Here is a 6,000-nt window from a genome sequence, read left to right as displayed (position 1 = left end):
GTCATCTGCAAATAGTGATATTTTGACCTCTTCTTTTCCGATCTGTATCCCCTTGATCTCCTTTTGTTGTCTGATTGCTCTGGCTAGAACTTCAAGAACTATATTGAATAAGTAGGGAGAGAGTGGGCAGCCTTGTCTAGTCCCTGATTTTAGTGGGATTGCTTCAAGTTTCTCTCCATTTAGTTTAATGTTAGCAACTGGTTTGCTGTATATGGCTTTTATTATGTTTAGGTATGGGCCTTGAATTCCTATTCTTTCCAGGACTTTTATCATGAAGGGGTGTTGAATTTTGTCAAATGCTTTCTCAGCATCTAATGAAATGATCATGTGGTTCTGTTCTTTCAGTTTGTTTATATAATGGATCACGTTGATGGTTTTCCGTATATTAAACCATCCCTGCATGCCTGGGATGAAGCCTACTTGATCATGGTGGATGATTGTTTTGATGTGCTCTTGAATTCGGTTTGACAGAATTTTATTGAGTATTTTTGCATCGATATTCATAAGGGAAATTGGTCTGAAGTTCTCTTTCTTTGTTGTGTCTTTGTGTGGTTTAGGTATAAGAGTAATTGTGGCTTCGTAGAAGGAATTCGGTAGTGCTCCATCTGTTTCAATTTTGTGGAATAGTTTGGATAATTTTGGTATGAGGTCTTCTATGAAGGTTTGATAGAATTCTGCACTAAACCCGTCTGGACCTGGGCTCTTTTTGGTTGGGAGACCTTTAATGACTGCTTCTATTTCCTTAGGAGTTATGGGGTTGTTTAACTGGTTTATCTGTTCCTGATTTAACTTCGATACCTGGTATCTGTCTAGGAAATTGTCCATTTCCTGAAGATTTTCAAGTTTTGTTGAATATAGGTTTTTATAGTAAGATCTGATGATTTTTTGAATTTCCTCTGAATCTGTAGTTATGTCTCCCTTTTCATTTCTGATTTTGTTAATTTGGACGCACTCTCTGTGTCCTCTCGTTAGTCTGGCTAAGGGTTTATCTATCTTGTTGATTTTCTCAAAGAACCAACTTTTGGTTCTGTTGGTTCTTTCTATGGTCCTTTTTGTTTCTACTTGGTTGATTTCAGCTCTGAGTTTGATTATTTCCTGCCTTCTACTCCTCCTGGGTGTATTTGCTTCTTTTTGTTCTAGAGCTTTTAGGTGTGCTGTCAAGCTGCTGACATATGCTCTTTCCTGTTTCTTTCTGCAGGCACTCAGCGCTATGAGTTTTCCTCTTAGCACAGCTTTCATTGTGTCCCATAAGTTTGGGTATGTTGTACCTTCATTTTCATTAAATTCCAAAAAGTTTTTAATTTCTTTCTTTATTTCTTCCTTGACCAGGTTATCATTGAGTAGAGCATTGTTCAATTTCCACGTATATGTGGGCATTCTTCCCTTATTGTTATTGAAGACCAGTTTTAGGCCGTGGTGGTCCGATAGCACGCATGGGATTATTTCTATCTTTCTGTACCTGTTGAGGCCCGTTTTTTGACCAATTATATGGTCAATTTTGGAGAAAGTACCATGAGGAGCTGAGAAGAAGGTATATCCTTTTGCTTTAGGATAGAATGTTCTATAAATATCCGTTAAGTCCATTTGGCTCATGACTTCTCTTAGTCTGTCGACATCTCTGTTTAATTTCTGTTTCCATGATCTGTCCATTGATGAGAGTGGTGTGTTGAAATCTCCTACTATTATTGTGTGAGGTGCAATGTGTGTTTTGAGCTTTAGTAAGGTTTCTTTTACGTATGTAGGTGCCCTTGTATTTGGGGCATAGATATTTAGGATTGAGAGTTCATCTTGGTTGATTTTTCCTTTGATGAATATGAAGTGTCCTTCCTTATCTTTTTTGATGACTTTTAGTTGGAAATTGATTTTATTTGATATTAGAATGGCTACTCCAGCTTGCTTCTTCTGACCATTTGCTTGGAAAGTTGTTTTCCAGCCTTTCACTCTGAGGTAGTGTCTGTCTTTGTCTCTGAGGTGTGTTTCCTGTAGGCAGCAGAATGCAGGGTCCTCGTTGTGTATCCAGTTTGTTAATCTATGTCTTTTCATTGGGGATTTGAGGCCATTGATATTGAGAGATATTAAGGAATAGTGATTATTGCTTCCCGTTATATTCTTATTTGGATGTGAGGTTATGTTTGTGTGCTTTCATTCTCTTTGTTTTAAAAAATACTTTTAGTTTTAAAAAAAATTGCTATAGATGTGCACAATGTATACAATTCTTCCAAGTACTCACGAAGCCACTTCTCTCCCAATTTCAGGTCCTCTACCTTCCTTTAATTGTTGATATTTGTAGCCAGAGTGAGTCCAATTAGTTGACTGTGTACAGGGTGTGAGACCATCTTTGGTTACCATGGCGACCTATCAGCGGCTATGTCCCCGGAGAAAAGTGGTTCTCCTTTCCTCAGCAAGCATCAACTGCTAACAGCTCCTCAGCTAGGGGTGGGGTCTGGGGAGTCTGTCCCTTTTCATGCCACGGTGTGACCCACTAGATCTTGTGCAGGCTGCGAGCGGCTGTGTGTTAGCGTGTGCACGCGCCACGGCATCTGCCGAAGGCAGCAAGCACTTCACAGTTCTCCTCCTCATCTTCTGGATCCTACACTCTACTTGACCAGACTTCCTGATGGTTTCTAAGCCTTGTACGGAGTGAGGTTGATATAGACGATTGTTCTATGGCTGATGGCTATTTATTTCCAGCACTTGGACCAGTAATATGTATCGTTATTAACTGTTTTTTTCAAAATGTTCTAAGGCCATGGTTGAGAACAGTAAAGATATATAGGTACAAGCACAAATAGTAAGAAGGTATTTTAACAATGGGGGCGTGTATAGAAATAGCATTAGATCCCTTCCACCAGGCCCCATGGCCTCTCCAGTCATGGCTTTTTGACTCGTTTTACAGTACCAGGTGTTAAATTACGTTGTGGAGAATGGTTCTGATCCATTCAGAAAGTTTTTGGTTACCCCCATAACCACCATGCCACTGTTGTACAGTGGGCACACTTACCTCCCAGGTCTGTATTGCAGCATGCAGGGTCCAGTGCTGGGTAAGACCCCTGATGTCTTTTCTCCCTCAGCAGCCTGCCTAGCATTTTCTAGTACCATGTAAACAATCTGGTGGGGGAGAGAGTTTCCTGGTCAATTGAGGTTGATGTTCTGCAACCAAAGTGGTTGGTGTCTTTAGCAATAGGGTCTACGGAATCAATATAGATCAATGGATATGAAAATTATGGTATGTATACACCACAGGATATTAATCATCTAAAGAAAAAATCCATAAACTTTACAAGTAAAGGGATAGAACTAGAAAAAAAATTACCCAAGCTCAGAAACACAAAAGCTACATGCTCTCTCTTATATGTGAATCTTTGGTTTTTAACTTAGATTATCTATGGGAGACAGGTGACCGGAAGTGGAGCATTGGGGATGGACCGATTAGCGGAGGGGAGACTATAATATAGAGAAAGCAGAGGAAGGAAGGCTGAGGATCGCAAGAGTCAACCATGGAAGTGGGAATGAGAAAATGAAGAAGGATTAACCAAAATGATGGGTTATTAAAAGGTATATGGAAACTGATGACCTCACGATTGACGTAGAAATACAATTACAAAGGCTTGTTGAACACAGGTCCCATGAAGGACTAGAAAGGGAACACCTGTGGCTAAAGGTGTAAGTTGGGGGTGGGGCAGGGGATGGGAGATCAGGAAGTGGGAGTGGCTTAACCAAGACTAAAGATGTATAAATAAGTCCTGTGGAAGTCCACTACCTTGCAGGCTAATTACTATGTATAAAAAGAATTTGATCAGAATTATCAATACGGTTCCCAGAAGACATCGTCTATTTAATGATGGTCTGAGTGCTTAGTACATGATATTTCTCTAGAAATTATTGGTCAGGACACCCCGATACACCCAGGACACACAGGACATTGCTGTCATCTTCAGATCTTTTATTTTTTTATTCATGTTTTCATTGTTTTTCCCACATTAATTTATTAGCTTTATGCTATTAGTTTCTGTTTTTACTTAAAAAAACTTACTGTCTTATCTTTTATTCAATTCTTATATTTATCTGATTTTGTCTTTGAACTTTTTTTATAGGAAAATATTTAAAATATTTTCTTTTCAGTTTTTTTAATTTGTTATTTTGTGTCTTCTGTTCCATAGTATTTTTTCCATTTTAAATTATTTCATTTAGCTTCTCATCTATTTTTCTTACTTCTCTGTCTTCTTTTAATTATTTATTAGTTTTATATTTATAAAAATTTTAATTTCACAGCACTTTCAAGCTTATTTTGGCTATTTTCTGTTCTTTGGAATTGTTAATGAAATTGGTGATTTAAGTAATTTCAATGTGTTTTTTCCTTTTAATAAATTGGATATTTTTAAATTTACATTCAAATGTTAACCCTTTTCCTGGTTTTCCATCCATAAACCCCCCATCCCATCCCTCCTCGCCCTTCTTCTATGAGAGTATTCCCCCACCTAACCACCCACCCTTTTCTGCCTTCCCCCCTGACATTCCCCTACACTGGGGGGGGGTGTCCAGCTTTAGCAGGACCAAGGGGTTCTCCAACAAGGTCATCCCCGGTTACATATGCAGCTGGAGTCATGGGTCTGTCCATGTGTAGTCTTTGGGTAGTGGTTTAGTCCCTGGGAGCTCTGGTTGGTTGGTATTGTTGTTCTTATTGGGGTTGCAAACCCCCCTTCCATTCCTTCAATCCTTTCTCTAACTCCTCCAATGGGGACCCAGGTCTCAGTTCAGTGATTGGCTGCTAGAATTTGCCTCTGTATTTGTCATGCTCTGGCAGAGCCTCTCAGGAGACAGCTATATCAGGCTCTTGTCAGCATGCCCTAGTTGGCATCAGCAATATTGTCTGGGTTTGGTGGCTGTATGTGTATGGGCTGGATCCCCGGGTGGGGCAGTCTCTGGATGAGCTTTCCTTTAATCTCTTCTCCAAACTTTGTTATCTGTATTTTCTCCTATTAATATTTTTGTTCACCTTTCTAAGAAGGACTGAAGCATCTGCATTTTAGTCATCCTTCTTCTTGATCTTCATATGGTCTGTGGATTGTATCTTGGGTAACCCAAGCTTTTGGGTACTATCCACTTATCAGTGAGTGCGTACCATGTGTTTTTTGTTGTTGTTGTTCTCTTTTTTTTTTTTTTTGTGATTGGTTTACCTAACTCAGGATGATATTTTCTAGTTCCATCCATTTGTCATTGTTTTTAATAGCTGACTAGTACTCCATCTTCTGAGATCTTCAATTTCTTTCTTCAGAGACTTGAAGTTCTTGTCATACAGATCTTTCACTTGCTTGGTTAGAGTCACACTGAGGTATTTTATATTATTTGTGACTATTGTGAAGGATGTCATTTCCTTAATTTCTTTCTCAGCATTTTTATCCTTTGAGTAGAGGAAGGTACTGATTTGTTTGAGTTAATTTTATATTCAGCCACTTTGTTGAAGTTGTTTATCAGGCTTAGTAGTTCTCTGGTGGAACTTTTGGGATCACTTAAGTACACTATCATGTCATCTGCAAATAGTGATGTTTTGATTTCTTCCTTTCCAATTTGTATCCCTTTGACCTCCTTTTGTTGTCTAATTGCTCTGGCTAGGACTTTGACTACTATATTGAATAGGTATCGAGAGAGTGGGCAGCCTTGTCTAGTCCCTGATTTTAGTGGGATTGCTTCAAGTTTCTCTCCATTTAGTTTGATACTGGCTACTGGTTTGCTGTATATAGCTTTTGCTATGTTTAGGTGTGGGCCTTGAATTCCTGATCTTTCCAGGACTTTTAACATGAAGAGGTGTTGAATTTTTTCAAATGTTTTCTTGGCATCTAATGAAATGATCACGTGTTTTTTCTTTGAGCTTGTTTAGATAGTGGATTACGTGTATGGATTTCCATATATTGAACCATTCTTGCATCCCTGGGATGAAGCCTACTTGATCATGATGGATGATCATTTTGATGTGTTCTTGGATTCGGTTTGTAGGAATTT

The sequence above is a fragment of the Rattus norvegicus genome, chromosome 18 (genome assembly GCF_021556685.1).
Source record: "Rattus norvegicus strain SHRSP/BbbUtx chromosome 18, alternate assembly SHRSP_T2T, whole genome shotgun sequence".
NCBI classification, from domain to species: domain Eukaryota; kingdom Metazoa; phylum Chordata; class Mammalia; order Rodentia; family Muridae; genus Rattus; species Rattus norvegicus.
The sequence above is the reverse complement of the archived record's forward strand: the minus strand, read 5'-3'. Positions refer to the sequence as shown.